The following is a 13,422-nucleotide window of genomic DNA, read 5'->3' on the forward strand; positions in this document are numbered from 1 at the left end:
AGACAGAAAAGAGAGTCAAATTTATAAAAATGAGAGCCATTCCACAGTTCATAAATGGTCAATTTTTAAATTTTTTTAATATTTTATTTCAATATTTTTAAAAAGAAGAAATCAAAGCTAACTACAGTCAGAAAAATGCTCTAAATCACTATTGTTTAGAAAAATGCAAATTAAAACAACTCTGAAGTACTACCTCACATATATCAGAAATAAATGCTGGAGGGGATGAGGAAAGCAAGTGCACTAATGAATTGCAGGTGGAATAGTAAACGTGTTCAAACATTTTAGAGTAGAGTTTGCAACTATGTCCAAAGGGCTATAAAACCATGCATGTTTGACCTAGTAATACCACTGCTAGATCTGTATCTCAAAGAGATCAAAGGAAAAGGACACATATATACAAAAAAATATATAGCAGTTCTTTTTGTGGTTGGCCAAGAATTGGAAATGAAAGGGATATCCATCAATTAGGAAATGGCTGAAGAAGTTGTCTCATATGATTGTGATGGAGTACTACTGTGCTATACAAAATGATAAGGGAAAGTGGTTTCATAAAAGTATGGCAAGATCTATATGAACTGATACAAAGTAAATTGAGAACCAGATCATTATGCACACTAACAATAATGTTGTAATGATGATCAGCAGTGAAAGACTTTGCTGCTCCAATCAATACAATGATTCAAGACAATTCCAAAGGGCTCATGATGAAAAAATGCTAGCCATCTCCATAGAGAAACCTAATGAACTTTGAGTATAAATTGAAGTATAATTTTCTCACTTTTTCTTTTTTTGTTATTTTTTTCTTCAATATGCATAATGCAGAAATATGTTTTGCAGGCTTTTACAGGTATAATTGCTATCATACAGCTTGCCTTTTTGTGAGTGGAGAAGGGATGGGAAGGAGGGAGAGAATTTGGAACTAAAAATTTAGAACTAAAAAATCTGGTATTCAGAAAAGGTGTTTAAAATAAATAATGGATTAGAAACTATTATTAAACAGTTACACATCATGTTCAGCATCCTCTTAATAAATAAGAAGTTGTGTCTCCCTTCACATACTTGGTAGCATGTAAAGCTGCCCCAAGCTCAAGAAGACAGATAACACAGATAAAATGCTGCTTCTCTCCAACTCTACATTCACCTGCGCTACTAGATCCCAACGGCTTTCCTACAGAGCTAAATTCTGCTAGAACCAAAGACTCAATTCCCCATAGGTCTGGCCCCTTCTGCCTCAAACACAGAGAAGCCAAACCAGTGATAATTCAAAAAACATCCTCTTAGCTCTTAAAGAGATACCAGCCCATATATAATACATATCATTCCTTCTATAGTCCCAATCCTCAAAATGAAGATGAAATGAGCTATTAATCTCTTTTTCCACCTGAAGTATTCCTCTTCATCCTGATTGGGAACTCTATGTTCTGCTTAAGATGGGAGCTGGGAATTCCAAAATATTGTAATACCCTTTTGTTTCTTTTCCTTCTGTTCCCAATGGAAAATGGGAGATTCAGGCATGTACAAGAAATGTGTTACTGCCATATTTCCCATCCAGTTTTTCACACTTGAACATTCAGATAAAATGTATCTTCTGTCTTCAGGGCTATTTTGAATCTCTAGACCATGTGAGTTGTGACTTACAGGTACCAAAAATACATATCGATACTTTGGTCAAGGGCAGTAGTGAAGCTCTCTTGTAGGTAGAACTTAGGATACATGGCCAAGAGGAAGGCAAAAAAGGGAAGAATACTAAGAAATGCATGAATGGACTTTTGGAGATGGAGAAACCTTACTACTAACCAAGTCAAGGAGGTAGCTTGTTTAAACAGAGATATTTGGGGAAATTACATATCCTGCCCAACCAGAAAACGATGAACATTCAGAATCTCTGTCATTGCAATCTGAGCTCAGGGTCAGCCATAATGATAAATGGAATGCCATCATGATACAGTTTAAGAGCACAACTTCTCTGCTTTTAAAGGCTTCCCTAATAAGGAACCATAGTGACTAAAATTGGGCAACAAGGTGGCACAGTAGATATAGTGCCAGGCCTAGGGTCAAGAAGATTCATTTTCCTGAGTTCAAATCTGACCTCTGACATTTACTAGCTTGTGATCCTAGGCAAGTCACCTAACCCTATTTGCCTCAGTTTCCTCATCATCCTTCAGTATCTTTGGGGAAAAAAACCTAAATGGAGTCATGAAAAGTTGAACATGACTGAAAAGACTGGACAACAGTGCCTAAAATTACATCATTAAGGGACACCTAGATGGGTCAATGGATTAAGAGCCAGACCTACAGATGAGACATCCTAGGTTCAAATATGGCTTCAGATATTTCCTAGCTGTGTGACCTTAGGCAAGTCACTTAACTCCCATTGCCTAGCCATTACCACTCTTCTGGCTTAGAACCAATACATAATATTGATTCAAAGACGGAAGGTAAGGGTTTCACCCCCCCACCCCAATTATACCATTAGAAAATCATTTATTTGGATTGGGCATTGCATTCTTCATTTAGTCTTCTTTTTTAAAATGTACATTTTCCTTGAAGACATAATATTATTCTGGTATTAGTCTGCAATACTTTCTTATTATGAATTAGTGTGTCCTATTTCTATATGTATTATGTGCACCAAGAGAGCACTAAAGAGTAAGGGGGGTATGGTCGGAAAGGGATATAGAGAGGAGACAGAAGAGACAAAAGACAAAATTGACCTACTTCTCAATTTTAAACAGGGCCAGCCATTTCTTGGCACATTGCTCAATGCTACACCTGTACTGCCTCAGGCTCAGCCTATGTATCTCTAGTACAGTATTCGCTATCTCCAGCATAGTGCTTCCCAGTTAGAGCCCCTTTCCTGTTTTAGCTCCCCACCTTTTGTGTGATTCTCTGGCCACTTGCAGTTCACATCTGTCAAAAAAGACAAATATTTCTTTGCAAAAATATTCACTTAATGTTTGTCTTGTTCATGAGATAAAGGAGAAAATGACCATATTATTCTTAGAGAGAGACATATGCACATTTCCATAAAACTGATCACAAGCGTGCCTTTGAATGTTTGCAGCCTTTTTACAAAAAGTGACAAGGAGGAAACAGGCTTCTAAAATCTTACAAAATTGGTCACCAGCTCTTTCACTTAGTGACAGTGAGCAGAGAAGAGGAAACATACACATTAGAGGCTGCGTTTTCCAATTTTATTAACATTTCTTGCTTGCCAGCACAAGGTTAAATAAACTCCATATATTATTGGCCAGGCAAATTCCAGGGGAAATCATTAGGGAGAAATAGGTCACTGTTGCTTCCTTCTTCCAACTCCACTGGGTCTCTAAAAGTGCCAGATGTGCAGGTTTCCCTACCAGCCATGGTATAAATGTCCTCTTACTCCTCTATCAGTCTAATATGCATCCATTTAAAGTGATTTTCTAGGCAGGAAGTAAGAAAGAAGGAGACAATATCTCTTGTTCCATCCTGTCAGTAGCTCTAGAAAATGGGGGGTTGGAATGGGGTAAAGATCTTCAAGAGGGGGAAAATGTTTGGGGTTTTTTTTGGCTGCTGGCAAATAGATCCAAGTTCCTAATGCTGGGGCTATTGCCCTTTGCTACCATGCTCTCCGTTAGCTTCATAGAGAATTCTAATTAGGTGCTTTGGGGCTGTTTTGAGCTGCCAAAATCCATAAAGCAGAGCAACCTTGGGGATTTGGAAATTAGTATCCCAAAATAGAGCTCTAAAAAGAAAAGAATTGGTTCTGGCTTTTAAAAACCCACCTGAAGCAAGGGAAATTTACAGTTCCAGGAAGGCTTGTGGACTAGGGCACTATCACTGCTGATGCAACATTCTTCTGTTGTCCACAATGCTACCATACATGTGGTCAGTTAACATCTCTCCTTTAGGTCAAAACCCTTATAATTTAGGCAATTCAACTAAATTCTTCTACCATGTAGAGCTGAATGTAGAGGCACTGGCATATTAATAATAGTTGGGGAAAATATCAATAATTGGATAATGTGATACCCCCATACCTACAGTTTCTCTTCTTTCACAAGACACTATAATTGCAGTTTCAACCTCAACTCTGGTGCTCCATCCACCAAGACTCCTAAATAATAGGAGATGCTGTAATACTTTGAGATGCAGCCCTCTAGTGGTTATTTTTAATTATGGCACCTAGGGTACCACTGCAGTTACTCAATTGGTCTCAAAAGTTTAGTCTCCCTTTTAATCCCACGCCTAGAGTTAAATCCTCCAATGCCAATGTATATTTCCTTAAAGTAAATTTCTTCTCCTGAACTGAAATTCTTTCCATTTAAAAGTATCCACTCAAATTTTTTCACTGATGAATTAAGACAATCTCCATCTTGAATTTCAGGGCTTTGGGGACATGCACGGTATTGAGCAAAGAAGACTGTTTGGAGTTGGAATACCTCTCAGGTTTGAATTCTAGCTCTGGTGCTTACCACTGATATTACTTTGGCTAAGTCACTGTTGTTTTTTTTTTCTCATTTTCCTCATCTATAAAATGAGTAAATTGGTCTACATTATCTCTAACAGCTCTTAATCCTATAATACACACATATCACTTTGACAGTAATTCATTTCAGTTTTTGATTTGATTCTTAATTCAATAAATTTAGTTTCTTCTTTTAAAGCTTTGCAGGGGTGTGCTAGAATCAACCCAAATCTACATGCTAGAGCCCCTTATAAGTTAAATACAGTGTGTGAGCACAGAAACACTACAAATCAGGATTTAATGTATTGCTTTGTGGATTGTGTTGTGGTTTTAGAAAGCTGATTATTAAACATTTACCAGAACATTCCTAGTTATAAAGAAATGTGTGTTCCTTTGAGGGCTGTACATTTATAATATGTAAATCCCTAAAATAGAAAGGAATGTTAGAGAGAATTTGATTAAAGATAAAATATGTAGTGCAGAAAATAAGTCATATGGAAGGTCCACATGGAGAGATATGAGTCAATGTAGCTTTATGGAAGAGATATAATTTGAATTGTGAAGCTTCCTCGAACCCACGAGAAGCCTCAATATAGGAAGATAGAGGAAGGATAGAAGTTCTGTATGCCGCGAGGGGGGTGGCAGAGTCAAGTTAGAGATATGAGGTGGCAGGAATGAGTCAGAAATCCAGGCCTTATTAATTATCAAGGAGCCACAGCAAAAACTCCGATCAGTGGACTACTCAGAAGGCTTATACTCGTCCAGTGATCCAAATTTAATACCACACAGGTTGGAGACATGATAGAGAAAAGAAAGTGCCTGGCCAAAAGCCAGGTCCTAGGTGGGAGAGGTAGATAAGGAAAGGAATCAAAGATGGAGCTTGGCCAGAGGCCAAGCAAGGACAGGCATCAGTGAGAGCTGAGATCCAAGTGAGGAAGAGAGAGGCGGAGCTTGCTGTGCCCTGTATTTAATCTCTTTGATATGCAAATATACACAATACATAGGGATGATTATCATTGGTTAATGACAAGGTATAGGTGTGGTTTCTCTTAGCCAGGTGAACACAAAGAAACCTGATTTCCCGCCTAACCTGGGGGAAGCTGGGGTCAAGGGTCAGAGGCTTTCCCAGCCATGCTCAAGACTGAGCATGCTCTCTTCTAAGCCACTCTGTACATACTAACTGTTTCCCTTGCCCATAGCTAGGGGTGGACTGCTACAAATTGGAACTTGAACAATAGAAATATTTGAATACAGAGAGTGAACTAGGAAGTACAAGTGGGGAAATGTTAATAGTGAGAAAAAGAGGATGAATCTGAAAAAACAAGCCCAAAAATCCCAGTGAAGAACAGTATAATTGGATTGGTAATTTACTTGAATGGTAATTGTAGGTGATAAATTTGCAGGTATAAGGTGAAACAGAAACATAAAGGGACTTGAGCACTATGAAAAAGAAGTTGGATATGATGCTATATATCACAATGTATATTTGTTATAGATAACAATAACAGTAAATAATAAATTGTCATTTTGAATTCGGCTCTCATGATTACCTTCCCATAATTCATGGGCATTTTTATCAGGAAAGGGAGTAAGGCTAGATACCAAAACACTTTGCTAAAAGACTTCAGTTCCCAAACATGGAATGAAATACATATGAAAGGCCAGGATTTGATAACAAATAGACAAAATCAAAACTGAAAGAGATTCATTATTTAATGAACATAGCTAGATAAAAGGCTACCATTTGCTAATAAATTTATATCCAGACCTTATACTATACATATAGCTAGATTAAAGAATAAAAGACATAAAATATGTAATAAAATAAAATCATATATACATACAAATAATTTTAAGAGGGAACTATTTTATCTAATAAACAAATAGAAGAAATTGTTGAAGATGAAGTGAGTATACAAAATTATTTAAACTAAATTAGTAAAAAATTATCATTGAGACAAAATAAAAATAAAATATAATGAAAATAATTAAGATTACATGTATTATTAATATAACAAAGACATTAATGAATGTCTAGAAAAGGAAACATTTAATAGGAAGAGTCAGCAGCATGACTTCATCAACTCTTTATGCCAAACTAACATTATTCCCTTTTTGAGATAGTTATTAAACTGGTAAATCAAGAGAATGCTATAGATATATTTATGTAAACTATAATAAAAATATGATAGAATGCTGGAGAAAACTGAATGGTAAAAAAAGGAGTATATCTTTTTCTCAGTGGCATATAGCACCTACTTAAAAAAAGATCATGAATTGGAATATAAAAGCCTAATAACCAAATGCAGAAAATCAGAAATATTAAATGTAGCTTTTTCAGATCATAATGTGGTTTTTAAATTACATTCAGGAAATGGTCATGGAACATAACTCATGATGAAAAATGCTATCCACTTCCAGAGAAAGAATTGATGGAATCTGAATATAGAACAAAGCATACTATTTTACACTTTATTCATTTTTGTGGGGTTTTGGGGGTTATTTTGTCTGTGTTTTCTTTCATAACGTAACTCACATGGAAATATGTTTTGTATGATTGTAATGTATAGCATCTCAAGTTGTTTGCCATCTCAGAAAGGGGATGGAGAAAGAATTTGGGACTCAAAATTAAAAAACAAAACAAACGTTTAACATTTTTACATGTAATTGAAAACCATATATATATATATTTTTTTTTTAAGATAAACTATGGAACCTTGGTCTAGACAATCTCCCCACCCATTCTCTTGGCTCACATGTACTGGGAACAATCTGAAGGGTTATCTCCTAAATTTCTCTTTGATTCATATTTCTCCACCTAAAGTTTAAATTGTATAATTTACACTGTCTCTTAAGTTTCCATGAATGTTCTCCTTTGACTCCTACTGTCTATCACACTGTATTTTGGACTCCTCCTAGAATTTCTTAGACCTTATGGACAGACAACTCTTACTCTCTTCCTATCAGCTCAGGCTTATCCTATTATTATCCTTCAAGGTGGAATTTCCTCTATTGAAGGATAGGAGGTGGGGCCACCAAGGAATTTGATAGGCTGCAGAAATTTCAAAAGAAATCCAATACTTAAACTTTAAACAATGATTATAAGGCTGTGATTTAATGGAGGGAATGAGAAACTTTCCCAGGCTATTTATTTTGCAAAAGTTAAATCAATGCAGGGTTTGGGCCAAATTCAGCCCATTGCCTGTTTTCACACAGCCTGTGAGCTAAGAATGGTTTTTACATTTTTAAATAGAACGTAGGAAAACAAGCAGACCTCCAGATTTGGCCTTGGCAAGTAGTTCACTGACCCCTGAGTTGGACACCCATATGGTAATTGTCTTTTGTCCCTTTTTAGGTGGCTTAGATGGAGAGATCTCCAAACTTGGACTCATAGAGACAAATTCTATTTGTAGTTACTTCCCAAATGAGGGTTAGCAAGGGAAGGAATTAAATGATTACCAGAGATGGCTTTGGTGAATGAGATTTACCTTTTTGCCCATATTCCTTAGAATCAACTCATGTCCGGGGTAATTAGATCCTCGCTTTTGAATGAAGTTCCACTTGAGTACAACCAGGTTGTAGTGACTGGCTTGCCGGCGCAGCACTACTTTACCAGGCAGGAGAGAGTAACTCTTAAAATGTTAATAGGATATTGGAACAACTCCAGGGGCTGACCTGAATAAGTATTCTGAGGATGATGGTACTGGACATACCAGGTTAGGTGACTCAGAAGCAAGAGTGGGAGCCTTTTAAACTGAAGCAGTATCCCTTCTTCTCCTTTGCAATTGGCACATCTGTCCACATCCCAAATTCTAGAAATGCTTCTGAGCTCCTCAAGAGAATTAGGCATTGTCCTCTCAAGTATCTCTTCCAATAGCTTACATGAAGAATAAACCACACAAAGTCCAATGAGAAAGGAAGGGAATACATAGCAACTAAGTACTGTGCTAAGTACTCTTACAAATATTATCTCATTTGATCCTCACAACTCTGCAATATAAGCACTATTGTTATCCCCCTTTTGCAGTTGAGAAAATTGAGGCAAACAGAGGTTACATGGTTTGGCCAGATATATACCAGTTAGTAAATTACCAGTTAGTAAATATCGGAGGCTGGATTTGAACTCAGGTCTTTCTGACTCCAGACATAACATTCTAACTATGAGCTGCCCTTTGTTCCACGAGGCACCATTCCATCTGGCCTCTCAAATGACTATTAAAAAAAATCCCCAAGCATCTCAAGCAATTCCTTCAACTCAGTTGTCAGACAATCCTAAAATTCTAAGGATTACCTTGGTTTGGATTATCTCATTGTTGAGGTCCCTGTTGTCACTCCTCAGCTATCTAAAAGCAGATACAGGTCTGAGAAGTACTCCAAAAAATCATTTAAAACCAAATAGTTTTTCCCCCATTCACACACAAATAGGAATACCCTAAAGCTAGGAGGAGCCTTCTTTCTGGAAGTCTCCTCACAGTACGGTAATGATTGTCATTAGCAACATGAAGGCATCTAGACGCAGCAAGGGAAAAGCACAGCTCGTTCTTCTGAATTTTTCCTTCCCTAATGAGAAAAAAAAATCTCTTTCAATTGAAAAAAGAAGTCAGTTCCTCCAAGTAATAACGCCTGGCACAGATAAGCATTATGTAAATGTTAGCTATTATTTTAAGGGGAAACTAGCTTAATTTAAGTGGGGACAGGATTTAGGTTAGTGCTTCTATCATAAGTACAAGGAGAAGGAATGTCTAGGATCAAAGAGATGTAAATGGAATATCCCCACTTTGGATCATAGTCTTAATGGCTAATTAAGGTGATTAATTATTATTAATATTAATAATTACTAATAATTATTAATAATCCTATAATATTATAGGAATGAATGTTATCGATTGCTAGGAATCATCACCTAAGCAGATATTTATAGTAATTTCTAGCTAGTTAATGTGTATATGGTCAAATGGAAACCATCTCAGCCTTTGGAAAATATTGTGCCTACCTTACACTCATGCAAAGATGAGTTGAATAAACCAGGGATAGTTAGTCTACAGAACAGAAAGCTCCAGATTATATGATCTGTATTTTAAAACTGGAAAGAATGTCATGTGCGAAAGTTTAGATTTGCTCCATTGGTCCCAGAGAACAGAGGTCTGAGCAATGGGTGGAAGTTGCAAAGAGGCAGATTTAGGCTTGACCTTACAATCCGAGCTATCCTGTGGAACAAGTGGAACAGCCTGCTTTGGGTCCTAGCAGCTTCTCTGTCCTGGAAGATCTTCAAGCAAAGACTAAATTACCCCCTGGTAGGGGTATGCTAGGATGGATTCATTTGCCAAATGGGTTGGGCTAGATTCAGGTTCCTTCCAACTCTATAATTCTGCAATTTTAAAATTTAGAAGGAACTTTTTTAAGTCTAAGGACAAAAATATGCTTATGTGATAGTAGTAACAGTGGTAGAGATGCTGTCAAAGGTGAATCGTGATCCTTGTGAAAATGAACAAAATAATAAACCATTGCCATTAGGAATGATGTGTTATAATGCTAATGAAATGTATGAATAGAGAGGGGAAAGTAAACAGGCAAGTCTTTCATATATTTCCATCACCCATCCTATTACCAAAAAAGAAAAGAGAAAAAGCCCCAATCAATTCAAGCTTCTGTACCTTCAAACAAAGCAGGTGCATCATGACCAAAGAATAAAGAGGAAAAACAGCAAAGGAACAAAATAGTATTTCAAAAGCATAAACAAAAGGCAGCTGTAATTAAGTCGTGGTATATGAAATGGATATTAATTAAAAGTAGAAAGAAAAAAAATTTCGTTTTCTCTCTCATCTGGGACTTAAAGAACTTTATGTTGTGTCTACACAATATTATGTGAAGCTAAAATTATAATTATAATTATAATTATTTTGTGATTTTTAGATTCTATAGAGAGACAATCCAGACAACCTAGGTTCTCCCCATCTTCCAAACCCCAAAACTTTTCTATCCTTCTCTCCTACCCCCAATCCACCATATCAGGCAATAAATAAATAAATCCAAGCTATAATTTCAGTGAATATATTGGTTTTTACCATTATGGCCTTGTGCTGTGAAACAGAAGGTTTGTAAAATATGCATTAGAAGGTAAAAGTTAAGGGATGTTTGGGAAATGTCACCAAAATGAATGTTTGATAAAGCTGAAGGTATATTCTCAATAGAAAGTAACTACCATAGGATCAATTAAGCAATTTATGTTTGAATTTTACTTTCAAAGGTTTGGTCCTTGATTTGTTGCTGCAATTTGTAATTACTTTGAAAAAAAATAGCTAGCATTTATTTGGCACCTATTATGTGCCAGACATTATGCCAAGCACTTTACAAATATTATCTCATTTGATTCTCCCAGGAAGCTATTATTATCCCCATTTCATAGTTGAGGAAATAGCAGTAAACAAAGGTTAAGTGACTTGAGTTGCCTAAGGTTATACAGCCAGTAAGTGTATGAGGCTGGATTTGAACTCAAATTATCCCAAGTCCTAACCCAACGTTCTGTCCACAGCAGAAGAAACACATCTAAATTACATTTAAGAGTTAGATAAATTAATTAATTCATGATTTTTATAAAGGAAAAGCCTGTCTGAAGACTGGTTAAATCCAATAAGATGAAATTTAGTTCAATATCTCATGGAGACAGAGAAAGCACAACCCAATGGACTGAACACTGGACTTAGATCTAGAAAGACCTTGATCTAAATTCTATCACTCAAATTTGCTGGTTTTATTTAATAATAAGCAAATAATTACCCTCTGTGAGCCTTAGGCAACTCTCTAAGACTCTAAGTTATAGATGGAGTTATGATTTGCCTTTGTAGAGGAAATTCTCACTCCACAAGTGTTGCCTTCAAGAAGATATAATTTCATTGATAAGTCTTACTCAGGACATGAATACAAAAGACAAGCCCTCTCTGAGACCTTAGTAGACAAATGTCCTGAACTGTTAGATTGAAAAAAACTGGCGGCCAACTTAGTCATTTTAACATGAAATTTGATTTAGATGTTGCCTATACCCAGAGGAAGCTCTTCCCAGAAAAGGGGATCCTTGTCTGGACTCACATTAACGATGTTCAGTTCTGGAGGACTTTGATCCCAAAGAAAGAGGATTCAGACTTTTCTCTGATAGTCTCTTACTCGTTATACCTCCAACCCAGAATAATAAGCCTCTATGGAAAAAATAAAAATCTCTGTAACAAATCTAAGGTTTAACCCATGCATAAAGTTATACTAGTTGCATTACTAATGAATGATTGACTGGGGGAAAAGATTGTATCCAATATCATTAAGACTCTAATATCTAGGAGGAAGCTGGGTAGCTCAGTGGATTGAGAGCCAGGCCAAGAGACATAGGTCATAGGTTCAAATCTGGCCTCAGACACTTCCCCAGATGTGTGACCCTGGGCAAGTCACTTAACCCCCATTGTCTAGCCCTTACCACTCTTCTGCGTTGGAGCCAATACACAGTATTGATTCCAAAACAGAAGGTAAGGATTTTAAAAAAAAAGTTTAATATCCAAGATATATAAGCAACTAAAGAAAATTTATGAGCAAACAATTATCAAAGGAATTGCAAACTGCTAATAAATATATAAAAGAATGCTCTAAACTACTAAGTGAAAAGCGAATCAAAACAAATGTGAGGTTTCATCTAATGTTTGGAAAACTATAAAAAAATCTCAAAAGAAAAAAAATCCATTTTGGAGAAGTTGTAGAAAGAAGAAAATACTAATGTATTGTTCGTGGAATTTTGAATTGGTCCAACCATTTTGAGAAACAATTTGGAATTATGCAAAGTGGTCCTTATCTTTTTTACCCAGATATTCCAATGCTAGGCATATACCCCAAGGAGCTCAATAATAAAAAGGAATTCTCCAGAAACACCAAAATACAGTCGCCCCTTGCTATATTGCAGATTACTTATCACAGTTTTACTGTATTGCAGGTTAAAAAAAAAATCTAATTCTGTATTGCAGAGTTTTTGCTATGTTGTAGGATTTTGCAGATGAATACCATACTGTACACAATGGAAATGCAGTAAGCCACTATCCCTTGCACAAGTTTGCCAATATCATATTATACATAGCTGATGGAATGAAAGGAGACCAACCACAGTGCTGTGTTCTGTATTCTGGGTGCTTACTGGCTCATTGTTTATAAGAGTGTGGGAAAGGTGAATAAAAGCATGGAAAAGGTTTATAAGAGAATGGGAAGAGTTTATAAAGCCTTAATATGTATATGTATATAAAATAAAATAAATATAAAGTTTCAAGTTTTAGATTTTCATCTATCGTGGGGGCCTCTGGAATGTAACTCCCACAATAGGTGAGGGAATCGCTGTATGTGCAATAGCACTTTTGTGGTATTGAAGAACTAGAAACAAAGTAATTTATCCATTGATTGAAGGAATATATTAATATATTAAATATTACTGTGCAGTAAAAAATTATATGGATAAGCATGGTAAGACATATGAACATGAAGTAAGCAGAACTAGGAAAGTAACATAAACAATGAATAAAAGTAAATGGGAAGATCAATTACATCATTACAATTTCAACTGAACACTTTTAAATTATAATGACCAGTTTGGGTTCCAAAAAAGAATCATGTAAAAAAATCTCCCTCCCTTTTTTTTCAAAGTTGGGAACTATGGATGTAGAACACTAATGATATGTCTGACTTTTTCAATATGTTGATTTGTTTTATTGAACAGGTTTTTTTTTCCTTTCTTTTTAATTCTTTGTTGTAAGGGGGACTTGGAGAGAGACCTACTTTAAAAAACATATGATGTCAAAACAAACAATATAAATACTTTGGAAAAAAAAACAAATTTCTCAATGTACAAAAGAATGAAAAGGGACATGACAGTTCTTTAATTACTCTACCATAAAAGGTAGAGTATCAAACATCAAACATCAAACACAAAAGATTCATGACACATACAT

General features: G+C 35.9%; 1 long non-coding RNA gene across 1 annotated transcript in view; it reads left to right on the forward strand.

Annotated features, from left to right (window-relative positions):
* LOC103102867 (uncharacterized) overlaps window positions 1-13,422 on the forward strand; it is a 39,388-nt gene that overhangs the window by 19,190 nt on the left and 6,776 nt on the right. The window contains exon 2 of the long non-coding RNA XR_469818.2: window positions 4,370-4,431. This is a non-coding gene — a long non-coding RNA (uncharacterized LOC103102867). The remainder of the gene's footprint in view (window positions 1-4,369; window positions 4,432-13,422) is intronic.

The sequence above is a fragment of the Monodelphis domestica genome, chromosome 7 (genome assembly GCF_027887165.1).
Source record: "Monodelphis domestica isolate mMonDom1 chromosome 7, mMonDom1.pri, whole genome shotgun sequence".
Taxonomy (NCBI): Eukaryota; Metazoa; Chordata; class Mammalia; order Didelphimorphia; family Didelphidae; genus Monodelphis; species Monodelphis domestica.